At 37.9% G+C, this 16,216-nt stretch overlaps 1 protein-coding gene and 1 non-coding gene across 4 annotated transcripts in view; both read left to right on the top strand.

Moving 5' to 3' along the window:
- Positions 1 to 16,216, top strand: part of EXOC6B (exocyst complex component 6B) — a 620,807-nt gene that overhangs the window by 116,701 nt on the left and 487,890 nt on the right. The gene's annotated exons all lie outside the window — the stretch shown is intronic.
- LOC131808650 (U6 spliceosomal RNA) lies at positions 5,168 to 5,274 on the top strand. The gene has a single exon (XR_009344860.1). It is a non-coding gene; the product is annotated as a U6 spliceosomal RNA (small nuclear RNA).

The raw sequence follows: 16,216 nt of genomic DNA, 5'->3' as shown, positions 1-16,216 counted from the left end.
CTAGCTATAATTTTGAGGAATGGTTTTTTGTTATTTTTTTTTCCCTTCTCCCCACTTTACGAAGGTAGGCCTTGCTTCATGCCTTTCTTACTTTAATGGCCCTGCTTTGAAACGGTGTGAAATAATGGGTAAGAAGACCACACCTGAATCTGATCTTTGCTTCAGGATTGAGTCACTTTGTTCATCTAGAAATAGTCTTTGGAATTTATTGCTCAAACCTTTACCATTCTTTTACCATTGGGATTCTATATGCATTTAGCTTTCTAACCCTCTGAGGCCCATGTGCCTGGACTTCTTTTTTCTCCTATATTTCATTTAGCAAACCAGCAGCTTCTTTTTTGTGGCTGTCTCTTTCCTGTAATAGCTTGCTAGAGATAGAAAGGAAATGCCAGTATATACTCTAACTCTGACTGTCCATTCAGTCACAGAGCTATACGCGCCATAGGCATGTGGTGTGCCTTTTCATTTATTACAGGTTCCAGCTTTACTAGCCATTTTGCCACAGTATTACAGGGCTCTCAGGGCTTTCCACGTGTTACATGTATATTCTTGCTGCCTATTGCCTGACCTCTCAACCAATGCCATTTATTTTAGTTTTTTTGTTTTTTTTTTTTTTGTTAAGGCAGAAACATTCTTCCAATACCAGTTTCTGTTTTCCTTAAATAATGCTGCTTATTCTAAGAGCTAAGCTCTAAAATCTCACCATAGAAGTTTCATTGTTTGCTCATTGGAAGTCCACAGTGATCTTCCTGGCAGGGTCACTTTTCTTCAAGAGACCATCAAAGAATCCAGGACTCTTCTGACTTGTGGCCCTGTCACTTCAACACATGGTAGGAAAAAGAGTAAAGAAGACCCTGGGGATTTTTATGGACCAGGCTTGTAAGTGATACATACCACTGCTGTCAACATTACACTGGCCATACCTCACTCACTATAAGTGAGGCTTGGATACATAGTCTATCAGTCTGACCAGGAGGAACAAGAAATAGGTTTGGTGACTAGCTGGCTAGCTATTACACAGCCTCAGAAACCACATATCTTCCATGTCTCTTGTCTTTTTTCCCCCAACAATTTCATTTCTTTGACATTCTTTGACATTCCTCATATGTTTTGCCTTCTGATTTACTAATTCAGTTTTTAGCATTGTCATGCTGCTACTCAGAACTTTATCATTATTATTTTTAGTTTAGCAAGCACAAGTTTAGCTTTGGGAATTTGTTCTAGTCCTCTTTAAAAAAATATTTTAAGCTGTTTTCTTGAGAGCCATGTGAGAAAATAGGTTTGAAAGTCTTAATACTGATAATTGGTCTGGTCTGGGCTCTTCTAGAAATTAGGTAGGTGATTGTGTTTTTTTTTTTTTTTTTAAAGATTTTATTTATTTATTTGACAGAGAGAGATCACAGTAGGAGAGAGGAAGGGAAGAGATCACAGAGAGAGAGGAAGGGAAGCAAGCCCCCTGCTGAGCAGAGAGCCTGATGTGGGACTCGATCCCAGGACCCTGAGATCATGACCCCAGCCGAAGGCAGCGGCTTAACCACCTGAGCCACCCAGGCGCCCCGTGATTGTGCTTTTTCATGGTGGACATTTCCCCTTGTCATCTCCCCAATGTGTCCTGGGTTACTACATTGTAACAATGTATCCTGGGTTACTAGATCTCTGGGGGGACTTTGTCCTTGGTACTGTGAAATGATGGAAAAAGCGGTAGATTGGTTTCTTTTGAGGTTAAAGCAGTCAAAACAAATTACCAGAAAGAGCTCCACCCTGATTAAATTTTAATGTGCAAATTAGGCTCAATACTTTTATCTGTTTTTATAATCTCAAACTGCTTGCTGTCCCATTTTATCAGAAGATATGTTGCAAAAAATGGGGATGATCTGAAGGATATGTAGTTTATCAATTCATCTGTATTCAAAGCGGTATATGATCTCTGGATAAAGCTTTATCAGTAGGAAGCTCTTAGTTTTGATCACCTGTGGTAGGCAGAATTCTAGGATGACCCCAGGGTTCCTGTCCCCTGGTGCATGCATCCTGTAAAATCTCCCTCCTTGAGTGTGTGGGCCTGGTATATAATCAGGTAGAGCCTTTTAAAAGAGTGAATGGAGTTCAGGTATAGAAGTTAGATTTAAAGCTGCAGCAGAAGAAATAAAGTGCTGAGTTTTGGAGAAGGACCCATGGCATGAAACGGTAGGCCACTAGAGGTGCTGAGAGCTATTGCTAATGGACAGCCACCAAGGAATTGGGAACCAGAATCCTACAACCACAGAGGAGTGAATTCTGCCTATAATATGAATGAATTTGGAAGAGGACCTTAAGTTCTAGATAAGACCACAGCTTTGACTGACACCATGATTTCAGCCTGGTGAGACTCTGAGCAGAAGACCTGGCAAAAAATGCTGAATTCCTGAACCGTGGAAACTGAGATAGTAACTGTGTGGCTTTAACCCATTAAGTTTATAGGAATTTGTTACAGCAATAGAAAATTAATATGCTCTTTTATTTTGGTCTTTTTTGTTGTTGTTTTAAGATTTATTTATATGAGAGAAAGAGAGGGCATCAGGAGGAGGGGCAGTGGGAGAGGGAGAGAGAATCCCAAGCAGACTCCACATTGGGTGCCGAGCCCAATGTGGGGCTTGAACCTCCAATCCAAAGACTATGACCCAAGCTGAAACCAAGAGTGGGAGCTCAATTGACTCCACCACCCAGGCACCCTCTACCATTTTAAAAGATTTATTTATTTATTTGAGAGAGAGAATGCAAGTGAGCATATTTTGGTGTTGAATAGAATTACTTTTTACTAAACTATACATTTTTATTTTTTATTTTACTAAATTGTACAATGGTATAGTCTAGTATAAAGTGATATCTAGCAAGAAGTCTCTGAGTTTTTCATCTATTTTCCAGTATACCTATGAGGCGACAAAAAAGTAAGAAAATGGGTAAATATGAAAACTAGGAGAGAAATTCAACCATTTAGTAGAATTTTTAATTTATTTTTTAATTTTATTTATTTTTTTAAAAGATTTTATTTATTAATTTGACAGACATCACAAGTAGGCAGAGAAGCAGGCAGAGAGAGAGAGAGGAGGAAGCAGGCTCCCTGCTGAGCAGAGAGCCTGATGCGAGGCTCCATCCCAGGACCCTGAGATCATGACCTGAGCCGAAGGCAGAGGCTTTAACCCACTAAGCAACCCAGGCGCCCCCATTTAGTAGAATTTGAAGAGAAATTATAAAATTGTTCATTCTTTTGTTTATTACCTGTTGAATTTTAAGTTAAGCAATCTCGTTTTTATTTTCAAAAAATCTTTCATATTCTCATATATGTATGTGCATATATCCAATACCATGTTAAATATAAATATAAAATACAAATATATATCAATATGGTATTAACAAATACCATGTTTTAATATATTTAACAATACCATGTTAAAAATATATATGCATAAATCTAATACCTATATATATATTTGTAATGTTTTTTATATACATGTATGTGTATGTGTGTGTGTGTGTGTGTGTATGTTTTAACATGGTATTGGATTGACAGCATTTAGTGAACCCAACTGTGGGTTCTGCCATGGGAAATAGAACCATCTGCAAAGTAGGCAGAAAATCCCCCTACCTTTTATCCTGTCTTGTTTTTTATGTTGGTCTTCTTCCTGTATGCTTCCAAAATACTGTGCATATCTTATTTTAGAATTATCATTTTAGCTTGAAGTGATTTTATAAAAAAAGTCTAAAGAAATTCTTCATTAGTTGTCTGCTATTTTCTAGTTTTCCTGTTGACATTGATTTCTGTAATTCACTTGTTATGGAATTGATTTGTGTAGGAGGGAAGTTCTGTATTTCTTATTTTGATTAGTTTGCCTTAGGCCTTGTGAGGCTAAATAACATTTGTAATATAAACATTCTTGGCTAGGTTGATTTCTATGAGGCTGTTTAACAAAGGAAAGGATTTATTTACTTTTAAAATTTTAACTTGGCTTTTCTAAATTATACGGGTTATATAACTGTTGGTTAGAAAAGGAACCCGTTGCCCATTAAGGAGATAGAAGGCGCCTAGGCAGTCTTCCTTTAGTAATTGGTTTTAAAGAAACTGACCCTTGTGTGAGATTAGTTGTCTCCAAGTTTCTTTCAACCCTTGACTTTCTTTGGTTAAGTCTTGACTAGCAAAATGTGCTCTTTTATTTATTGTGTTGAATGTCTTTTGACTTAGACCTGGCACAGTACTACCAACTGAGTTAACACAGGCCATGTGATGACTGCCAAGTAAAAGCAGTCTTGCTGTTGAAACTTCTTTTGTGCTGTGTGCTATGCAGTACTCCAGTGGAATATGGTTTTGGGGTCAGAGAAGCTGTTCAGTTGGTCTGGTGTTCTTGGATTTACTTGATAATCTCTTTTCTTCTTGATTTCTGTATTTATATATTTGTACTACTCTTTACTCCTTGGTCTCTGATTATGGGGATGGCATGGGGGTGGGGGGAAGTGTGAAGCTGTTTTATAGAGATTCTTGAAATAAGCAGCAATCAGAGTAGCTTGCAATCAGAATATGGTAGATGTTCGGGTAGTAGGGGTTCAGTTTACTATTAAGTTATATGATAGTTAAGAGAACAGATTTTGGAGTCTGGCTCAGACTCCTAGGTTTGGCATTTGTTAGTTATATGACAATGAACAAGTTACCAAGCATCCCATTCAGTCTTTACAACTCTATAGTAGGAATTTTTAATCTTCTTTTCAAAGATGTGAAAACATGTAGGGAAATCAAGTACTTAGTTAGGTCCCAGGCATATAATAAATGCTTTTAAACAGTTTTTTCTCCTTAAAAAAATTATTTGTTATAGGTACTTCTAAAATATTTTGAACCTGATTTCAATTAAAAATTATGTATATAAAAATCATGTATATTAGAAGACTGTTAAGTATAACACATCAGTATCTTTTTTTACCAGTATCGAGTTGGGATGAGAGAAGAAAGATAATTTATTTCTTAAATCTCATTTGAAAGCAGTATTGCAGTTCAGTTTTGAGCTTTCTCTTTTCAGAGTAAAAAGAAAACTACAGTGTATGTATTTGTGTGCATAGATAATAAACATAATATTTATTTGCTTTGACTAAGCCAGGCATACCAGCTTATTAGGAGAAATTTTCCCTTTAATTAAACTTAAGAGTGCTCGCTTCGGCAGCACATATACTAAAATTGGAACGATACAGAGAAGATTAGTATGGCCCCTGTGCAAGGATGACACGCAAATTCGTGAAGCATTCCATATTTTTACACGCCTGACTCGACTGGAGCTGCGTTTGTTTTCCTTCAAATGGTGACACTTTTATCCAATAAGTAAAACTCATTAAATTACCTGAACAAAAAAAAAAAAAAAAAAAAACAAAACTTAAGAGAAAATTATCATATGGATTCTCAATACAGTTTATAGTTTTGTGGTGTGCTCATCCTAAAATAGAACATTGCTTAGAAAATCTAGAGGAAGAGCAGTTATTACAATACTTATTCCATCTCTTACAAATATATAAACATATACATGCATGTGTGGTGTGTGTGTGTGTGTGTGTGTATTTCAGTTATTTTAAGATTAAATTCTTTTTTTTAAAAAAGATTTTATTTAGTTATTTGACAGAGATCACAAGTAGGCAGAGAAGCAGGGAGAGAGAGAGAAGGGGGAAGCAGGCTCCCTGCTGAGCAGAGAGGCCGATGTGGGGTTCAATCCCAGGACCCTGAGACCATGACCCAAACTGAAGGCAGAGGTTTTAACCCACTGAGCCACCCAGGTGCCCCAAGATTAAATTCTTTTGGGAATATTCCTTTTACTGAGTCTTGGCTTGTGAGCAATAATACAGTATAGCCTCGTAAGAATAAACCATCAAGTAGAACAGAATACAAGTATAGAAATTGACCAAACATTTATATATATATATATATGAATTTAATAAATGACAAAGGTGGTATCATACAAGAAGCATAAATACACACAAATTAGCATCACACCATATAGGTGTAAAGTAAGTTTTCCTTCAGTTAGTCTTATAGGTAGAAAGGTCAGTGGAGTGCATTGGAACATCATTCTACTACCTTTCTCTGGAGGGATGTGATGGGTTCAGCTTTGCTGTACAAACAGCAGGATATGTCTCAGGAGAGGGACACTGCTCTCAGATCATTTATAGGGAAGCTGGGAAGAAGCTGAAGACGGTCAGTATATATTAAGTGGATCCTTCCTGGTCCAAGAAATGTCTTGGTAAGAGTAATTGTCATGTCAATGCCACTGATATCAGCTAAGCAGACCTAGTCTTTTTTTTTTTTTTTTTAAAGATTTTTATTTATTCATGGACAGAGGGAGATCACAAGTAGGCAGAGAAACAGGCAGAGAGAGAGGAGTGGGTGAAGCAGGCTCCCTGCTGAGCAGAGAGCCCGAAGCGGGACTTGATTCCAGGACCCTGAGATCATGACCTGAGCTGAAGGCAGAAGCTTAACCCACTGAGCCACCCAGGTGTCCCCAGACCTAGTCTTTTTCAGATGAGCTAACTCAATTTTCCTGAACCAGCATATTGCTGAGCTATGAGAATGGTGAGGGTACAGAGCCACTACGGCCCTCCAAGGCGACATCTCATAGCAGTGAGGAACTCCATTAACATGATCGCTGCTTTCCGTATCTGTCTTCCCAACTAGGCTGTGGTTTGTGTAAGGACAGAAGTATGGTTTTATTTTTATAGTTCCAGTGCCTTACTAACATAGTACTTGGGGACAGTAGATAGTTAATGAATAGTTAAATCAATTAATGACTGCTGTATTATTTAATAAAATTCAACGTACCTACACCTTAACATTTTTCAGGAAGAGACATCTTTTAAAAAATATTCAAAAGTATATTCTCTTAGTTTCCAGTTACGTTCTTAAGTATATGAAAATGTCTAAAATCACTTCTTGAATAGATTTTGACCCTTTCTGAAAGTACTGTGGAGGTACTAAGAGATTATCAAATAGGCTTGTTAAAAATGTTGAATTCAACATATACATTTATATTTTTTATCTCTCTAGACTTGTAAAAACAATAGCTAGGGGCATCTTGGTGGCTCAGTTGGTTAAGTGTTTGCCTTTGGCTCAGATCATGATCTCAGAGTCCTAGGATCAAGAGTCCTGTATTGGGCTCCCTGCCCAGTGGGGAGACTGCTTCTCCCTTTGCTCCTCCTCCCCACTCATGTTCTTTCTCTCTCTCTCTCTTTCACTCTCTCACTCTCTCTCTCAAACGAATAAATGGAAACCTTAAAAAAAAAAATACAGTTAGACAACCTGATTCCTTCCCCAGCTTTTCCCACCAGTTAACTGCCCTATCTCAGCTCTAGCAGAAGACCACAGGACAGTAGGCGTAAATTGATGGTAAGGTTACCAAACCAAAAGCAGTGGAAGTTTGTGTACTGAGTGTTGAGATTCATCTTGCATTTCACAGCCCTCCTCTCTGATTTGGTTCCCAGGACTCTAATAGCCAGATTTATATCCTTCAGGTATGAGATTGGAAGTTACTGTGAATAATAGGATTAGTCCAAGGGAACTGTCTTAGAGGTATGTCCACTCGGTTGTCCCCAGTCAAATAGACAGATCAGATCACTTTGAAGTCAACAGTTGACTAGACTGATGTACATGCACAGAACTTTAAGTCAGCTTTTTACTTTCCCAATTTGAGATATGGGCAGATCACCAAGGATAGCAGATATTTGAGAAAATCCTCTAACATTACAGTTAGAGGTCAGAACAAACACATATGAAGAAGCAACTTGGAAAGGGTAGAGACTGTACAAGAAGAGGAAAACTAAAAGGCATAACAAAACAATCAGTAGTGTTAGATAAGAAAAATTATACATACAAGAGGATCAGAAATCTACACAAAATGAGAAATTCAGAGAGCAAAAAAGAATGTTTAAGAATTAAAAATATAGGGGCACCTGCGTGGCTCAGTGGGATAAAGCCTTTGCCTTTGGCTCAGGTCATGATCTCAGGGTCCTGGGATCGAATCCTGCATCAGGCTCTCTGCTCCGCAGGGAGTCTGCTTCCTCCTCTCTCTCTGCCTGCCTCTCTGCCTACTTGTGATCTCTGTCTGTCAAATAAATAAATAAAATCTTAAAAAAAAATTAAAAATATATGGGGCGCCTGGGTGGCTCAATTGGTTAAATTGGTTAAATGCATGACCTTCGGCTCGGGTCATGATCTCGGTGTCCTGGGACAGAGTCCAGGATCTGGCTCCTTGCTCAATGGGGAGCCTGCTTCTCCCTCTGCCTGCTCTGCCTGCTTCTCCCCCTGCTTGTGCTCTCTCTCTCTGACAAATAAATAGATAAATAATATCTTAAAAAAAAAAAAGAATTAAAAATATGATAGCAGAAACCTTAAAGGAGGGTTTGGGAAATAAAGTGGAGAGGATCCCTCAGAGAGAAAGAGAGAGAGTAGAGAGAAAAAGAGATAGAACATAGGAAGTAGAAAAGATAGAAAAATATTGGAGGGTCAGTTCAGGAGACCTAGTGTTTGAAAGAGAAAATGAAGGAAAGGAATTCATAGAAATAATGTGGGAAAATTTCCCAAAATTCTAAGACATGAAATTCCAGATTAAAAGATGCCTAATATAAGGGATGGAAATAGTCTTACATCCAGGTATGTTGTGAGATTTCAGAAGCCAGAGGACAAATAGAAAATCCTCTAGAGATGGATAAAAATGCCTCTAGAGATATAAAACAGGATTCAGTGTCAAAATGATTTGGGAATATAGCAATACTGGAAGGTAGACTGAAATGGAGCAGTGTCTTTAAATTTCTAAGGGAAAAGGATTACTCATCCACATTTCCCTATCTAGCTACACAATACCAAGCAAGTATAAGGGTGGGATAAATATGTTTTCAGTAATGAAAGTCTTCAAAAATTTGCTTCCCATACTCCCCCCACCCCCCGCCAAGATAGGAGGTATTAAGGACAGAGCTAACCTAAGAGAGAAGAGGAGCAAATAGAATTTCTAAGATGATGATTAAAAGGGAGATAGTTGGTTGACAGTGGGGTAGCAGGCAGAAAGTACAACCAGCACAGTCTGGAGCATTTTAGAAAGTTTAAGAGAGGTATCCTGAGAAGGTGAAAGTAGTAGAATACTGGATATATTTGAACATATTGAGAGGAAACTCAGATAGTTAGGGAGAGTTTGGAAACAGAGTAATGTTAAATACATAAAAACTTAGGTAAACTTAAAAATAAGAAAACTTAACCCCAGAAAACAAGTTATGTAAAACAGGGAAAGTGATGATAGTGTCTTATAAGGCTTGACTGTGACTTGCATTTATATAGTTATAATAATGGCTGAAAGCTAACTTATCTAAAGGATCCATTGATTTTTCTCTGTTTTGGAGGAATAGGTGAATGGACACTGTGTGCGGATGTGTGGTGCTGGTGTGGTATACATGTGAAAGAAACCAAACTAAATCCTCATCCCTCCTGGTGGGACATCAGTAGATCATGCTTAAATCTAACACACAGGAGGGTGCCTGAGTGGCTCAGTGGGTTAAGCCTCTGCCTTCTGCTCAGGTCATGGTCTCAGGGTTTTGGGATTGAGCCCCGCATCGGGCTCTCTGCTCATTGGGGAGGCTGCTCCCCCGCCCCCTGCCTGCCTCTCTGCTCTACTTGTGATCTCTCTCTCTCTATTAAATAAATAAAATCTTAAAAAAAATCTGACACACTCAGGAAAAGGCAGAAGCAACGCAAGGGTCCATTGACAGATGAATGGATAAACAAAATGTGACACATACATACAGTGGAATACTGTCCAGCCTTTAAAAGGAAAGAAACTGGGCGCCTGGGTGGCTCAGTGGGTTAAGCCGCTGCCTTCGGCTCAGGTCATGATCTCAGAGTCCTGGGATCGAGTCCCGCATTGGGCTCTCTGCTCAGCAGAGAGCCTGCTTCCCTCTCTCTCTCTCTGCCTGCCTCTCCATCTACTTGTGATTTCTCTCTGTCAAATAAACAAATAAAATCTTTAAAAAAAAAAATAAATAAAAGGAAAGAAACTGACACCTGCTATGACATAGATGAACCTTGAAGACATGATGCTAAGTGAACTAAGCCAGGCACAAGAGGACAAATAGTGTATGATTTCACATATATGAGGTTCCTGAACTAGTCAGATTTATAAAGACAGAAAGTGGAATGATGGTTTCCAGGGCCTGGGCTAGAGGGTTGATGAATGAATGTTTAATGGGTACAGAGTCTCAGCTGGGGAAGATGGAGAAGTTCTGAAGATGGATGGTAGTGATGGTTATACAGTGTGAATGTCCCTAATATCATAAGACTGTACACTTGGAACTGGTAAACATGGAAAATTCTATGTTAGGTATATTTACTGTAATTTTAAAAACCTGGAAATTTAGGCAATAGCACAAATACAGATGTAGATAGAGATAGAGGGTAAACTTCAAAAGAGTGTTTGCCTGGGAAGCAGGGTTTAGGGGAAGAAGGAGAGAAGGAGATGTGTCTTTTTATGATAAACCTTATAGATTGATTTGACTGTGTACAACTTAATCATGCATGACTTTGAATATGTAACTTAGAAAAAATATGGTGAATGAAATAGAAAAGAAATACAAGTCATCAGATTTGGAGTACATGTGTAGTAGATATTCGTGGACTGGAATATGAGGTAGGAAAAATTCCAACTCTCAGGGTCCAAAGGAAGAGTGCCCCTTATTTAAGGGACCAGTTTTACTTAGCTTTATTATTATTGGTTTTTTTTTCTGCTCTATGTGGGGTAGTGGAGGAGTCTGTTTTTCAGATTCATAGCTGTAATAAGATGGAATTGTAATTGTAATTATGTGTTAGATATAAGTTAAATTAAGGTCCATTTGATTCTCTGTTGTGTTGTGTGCCTTATTAAAGAAGAGAACAGTTTAAATTTAATATAATGAGCAACATTATATCTATATATAATATGTTTGTAAATATAAATCTATTTTTAAAAAAGATTTTATTTATTTATTTGACAGAGAGGAAGAAGGACAGAGAGAGCACAAGCAGGGGCAGCAGCAGGCAGAGGGAGAAGCAAACTGTCTCTGAGTAGAGAGCCTGATGCGGTGCTCGAACCCAGGACAGTGGGATCATGACCTGAGCTGAAGGCAGATGCTTAATTGACTGAGTTACCCGGGCACCCCTATAAATATAAAAATCTCGAGGGTGATGATAAAGGTTGAAAATTTGTGATAATCTGAACGATGTCTTTTCCTTGCCTTGGAATCTTAAAATATTTGCCCCTGTTCAGTAGAGAATATGAGTGCTTCACCACCCTCTTTTTGTTGCAAAATAATTGTCATACTACCCTCCCCTGCCACTCCTGCAGACCTCCACACTCATTTCGATCATCCATGGGTATGTGTTCTGATGAGTGAATGAGTGGCCCTGCATAGTTTCAGAAGAAGAGTAGAAAAGAGGGAATTAGAACAGTGAAGGAAATTAGTGCTGATAGGTCAGGCTTTCTATAATTGGCTTGGCCTCAGAATTTTGTGGGAAAGAGCCAGTGGCCTCATTACTACTTCATTAGAAATCTGAACTTTCTGTTGAATTTAAAATAAAGGAACATGACCCATACTATGAAGTTTTTCTTGGGTGGTTTGTACAATAACTGAATCTTATTCCATTACAACACTCCTGGGATTTCCTACTCCCCCAAGTATCATGAATAAATGTGCCACACTAATGTGGAAATGAGGTTTGGTTCACTGAACTCTACTTTTTGACTTGAACTTGAGACTAGTACTTTAGATCTGAGTTATGAGGTGGAAATAAATTGATCTTACTAACAAATAAGATGCTATCTGGTTATTTTTTTTTTATTATGTAATTTAACCTTTGAAATTTGCAAGTGTATGAAAGAGGTTATTTAAAATGATGCTTTAAATAGAATATATAAATACACAGCCTAAGTGCTGTTAAACATTACTATATTGGGGCCTAAGAATAACTACCTTACAATCAGATAACTACCTTATATGTGGTTAGGGATAGCATCTATCTACCTTTCTAAAAGATAAATGGAAGCAGAATGTATTTTTCATCTCATCATTGGAATGAACTATTAAAGCTTATGTTTAAAGGTAGTGATCTCTCATTACACATCTGAATAGGCTAGTATTCTTATGTTATATCTGTTTATAAAGTTACTATCCTACTTCCCTTGTGTATAGATGTTGTTTTTTCAAGTCAGATATAACTGCATGATTGAAATAGAATAAATATTTAAAACCAAAGACTTACATCCCTTTTACTTTCTACCTCTTTACATGGTTAGGTGTGCCCCGCTTTTTTCCCCATCTCCCTTCCTTTTTCCTCTCCTGAGTTCTAGAAATCCAGCTTCCAAGACCTCAGGATTGAGCTTTAAGTGGGCTTACATGCTGACCACCCCACCTGAGAATCTTTTATTTTTCAAAAATCAACTATGGTATAAGATCTAAAACTGTAATAGAGGGATGCCTGGGTGGCTCAGTCGGTTAAGTGTCTGCCCTCATCTCGGGTCATGTTTAGCTGTAAGGATAATGTTCCTTGGTCTAAAGAACAATTCAAACTATGATGTTTTTAGAGTGTTTACGTTCAAGGATAAAGACTAATCAGTTCTGTTAGTCCCAGATCCCAGATTTTCCTGATATTCTGATATATCTTCACTACTGATTCTCATTAGATTAGATAAATTCTAATGTCTAATCTGATATTAATACACTGAAAAGTATAACAAGAAAACAAGGATGGCAAGGATTTGTTTTTAAATGGTTGTAAATCTGGGATACTTGGGTGGCTCAGTTGGTTAAGCGTCTGCCTTTGGCTCAGGTCATGATTACAGGGTCCAGAGATGGAGTCCCGCATGGGGTTCCTTGCTCGGTGGGAAACCTGCTTCTCCCTCTGCCTGCTGCTTCCCCTGCTTTTGCAATCTCTCTCTCTTTCTCAGACAAATAAATAAATACGATCTTTTAAAAAAGTGTTGTAAATCTTTCCCATTTTTTACTTCAATGTGATTAAATCCTTGGGCCCTGCGGGCAGATAGTAATTTATGCTTGAATTCCATCTTAAATTTGGTCAGTGCTTTTTCACATTGAGTTTTTCTCTACCCCATGTTTAGATCTAATTAATATAATTCTATAAAATAGATCTCATAGAGCATGATGGATTTATTTGGTCATTTCAAATGTCTTTTCTTTTATTAATACTTTCATTGGACTAGCAGGGATTATTATACCTAAAAAAATAGGTTTCTTATGTAAGTGACTATAGAAGTTACTGTAACATTATATAAGTAGAATTATGAGTTATAAAATATAATCAAAGAGGAATTAACACCAGGCAAAGCTACGCTTATTTTAAAGAGATTGTGTTTCATTACAATGGTTAAAAACACATTGAGATAGTGGTCTGAGAATGTTAGACCCTTTAATAGATTTAGGGTTGGAAGAAAGGAGACTTTAATAGATTTAGGATTGGAAGAAAGATTCCATTGCCGACACTCTCAAGGACAACAGGCATTTATTTTTATTAACTTGACTTGCACTAATTGAAGACTAGGAGAGGTGATACCTTCTTTTATTTTCATCATGTAGTTTTGCTGATAATACAGCCTACAGAGAAGCTGTCAACCCTCTTCGTGATAATTTTTAGAGAAAGTAAACTCATGTCTATTCCTGATCAAGTCTTTCTTGTAGAGTTGAGGTGCCTGGGTGGCTCAGTCAGTTAAGTGTCTGGCTTTGGCTCAGGTCATTATCTCAGGGTCCTGGGATTGAGCCCCGCATCAGCCTCCTTGCAGGGAGCCTGCTTCTCCCTTTGCCTCTGCTGTGCTTTCTCTCTCTCTCAGATAGATAAAATCTTAGAAATAAAGTCTTTTTTGTAGAAAGCTTGTAGTATTTTCAATGTTAAAAGCATAGGTTTGGAGCCAGAAAAGCTGGGTTATATCACAGAAAAGCTGGGATCTATCACTTACAATATAACTGAATAAAATACTTAACCTGAGCCTTAGCATGCTCTTTTATTAGTAAGGGTCAAGTATGATGATATATATAAAGTACTTAGTTAGCACTGTGTCCCACACAACAGGTACTTAATAAACATGGCATGTCGAGATGTTTGTGTTTCGAGAGCTATGTAATTTTATCAGGTAACTGAAGTCTTCATTGGGGTGCCCTAGGTACTGAAAGCCTGATACCAGCCGGGTCTCCATCTCTCCATCTTCTTAGTAAATGTTTGCAACTGCATTTTTCCATGAGTGTTTTAAGATTTTATTTATTTATTTGACAGAGATCACAAGTGGGCAGAGAGGCAGGCAGAGACAGAGAGAAGGGGAAAAAGGCTCCCCACCGAGCAGAGAGTGCGATGCAGGGCTCGATCCCAGGACTCTGGGATCATGACCTGAGCTGAAGGCAGAGGCTTTAACCCACTGAGCCACCCAGGCACCCTACCACGAGTGTTTTTAAGCAAACTAATCTGGGAAAGCATGAAGGCAGGGGAGAAATTGTTTAACTGAAAGAGGCTTTTCTTATTATTTTTAGGCTTCAGTGTTAATGCTGGGTTTTATTTGTTTCTTTTTTCTTTTTTCTTTTTTTTTACTTTATTTGTAATGATTGCTTTCATGTCAGTGAGAAACTAAACCCTGTATCTGTTTAAATAAGTAGTTCAGGTCATAGAAATTAGTAAGACTTACATGGATCTTTATTTCGTTTTTGGAAATCTGATTTGGGGCCCTCAGCCTTTCTACAGTCTCCTCAAATAACTTCACTCTGCATCTGATGATTTTATTTTTATTTAAGTTACTAGATTGACCTGTACGCTGAGCTCAAAGCACTTTCTTATCTCCTTCTGTTCTCTTTTCAACATCCCTAGACCCCAGCCACGTGTTGTAGAGTGTAGTGGAGCCAAGTCCGAGGTTTGGATCTAGAGCATTCCGTAAATCCCTGTGGTGTGTCCTTTGACCTGGGTGATAGCTCTTACTGGCCCTGGAAAAATCCAGTTGAGAATTCCTGGGGTTGTTGTATTCTCAGCAAGTACTTTATTCTTGTCCTTTGCCAGATGTTTTCGTTACTGAGCACAAAAACTCCCATCAAAATAATGCTCAGGGAACTGATATGTGAGGGAGAAAAAAAAGAAAGGAAGAAAGAGAAATATTCAAACATATTCAGGAGGGCTAGAGAAACCGACCTAAGGGTGTTCTAGAACATGAGGAGTCTAGCTTAGTTGTATATTCTTACATCCTTCTAGATTTCCCTATAACTCTAAAAAGTTTTAGTAGGTGATGCCAAAGTAGTTGAAATTTTTTAAAAATTTACATATAATAATTTTTTTCTCTATGTACATGAGGTTTTTAAAAAACATGCATAATTAGATTCATATGACCACCATTCCAAATAGGATACAGAACACTTCTGTCACCTCTCCAAATTCCCTTGGGCTGCCTCTTTGTAGTGAAACCTCTCTACCCATAACTCCTGGCCATTGATCATGACATGTATCAAAAATATAGGATAATAAGCATATCAAACTGGGTAATGAGGACTACTGGAAACTTGAATTATTGCTCAGGTCCTCACTGATTGGAAATGTGGCATTTCACTTACTCCCTTTGTTTAGGATATCAATAGAGAAATAAACCTCAAACCAAAACACAGAAAAATTAAATTTTCCCAATTAAATAGGGACAGATGATCATGCAAGTTGTTGCCTTTTCTAAGCCTATGCAGTTCTAAGCTTTAGAGACCTTGTGACCTTTGAACCTGACTACTGGATGGATTCTTTCTGTCTTCATGAGAAGGTGATTTGATACGTAACTGCTCCAAGATGACTAGGGAGTGTAACACCTTGGACAAGGAAGTTAAGTATGAGAAGTGGTCAGATCATTAGAATTGGATTTTTTACTCATAGACTCTTTGTTCTTTGTGAGAGACTACAGATCAAAACAGTGAACAAGAATTTATACTGTGAGCTGAAAGTTTTCAGTTGGCTACATTTTATTTTGTTTTGAAAGCTTGCAAAAAAAAGGTGGTTTTGTTGACAAATTCAGGCTACTTTACCTTCCTGACATACTTTTCTAATTGCACATCTATAGTGAATTTAGAACAGCTTTCAGTTATTACTTGTGTGTGTGTGTGTGGAGGAGAAAATTGTCTGCAGATTAGAGCATTTGTCTGGGGGGAAGGAAAAGGCTTTGTCAGGTTGTGGTGC

This window comes from Mustela lutreola, chromosome 9 (assembly GCF_030435805.1).
Source record: "Mustela lutreola isolate mMusLut2 chromosome 9, mMusLut2.pri, whole genome shotgun sequence".
NCBI classification, from domain to species: Eukaryota; Metazoa; Chordata; class Mammalia; order Carnivora; family Mustelidae; genus Mustela; species Mustela lutreola.
This window is presented reverse-complemented; position numbering and strand designations above follow the sequence as displayed.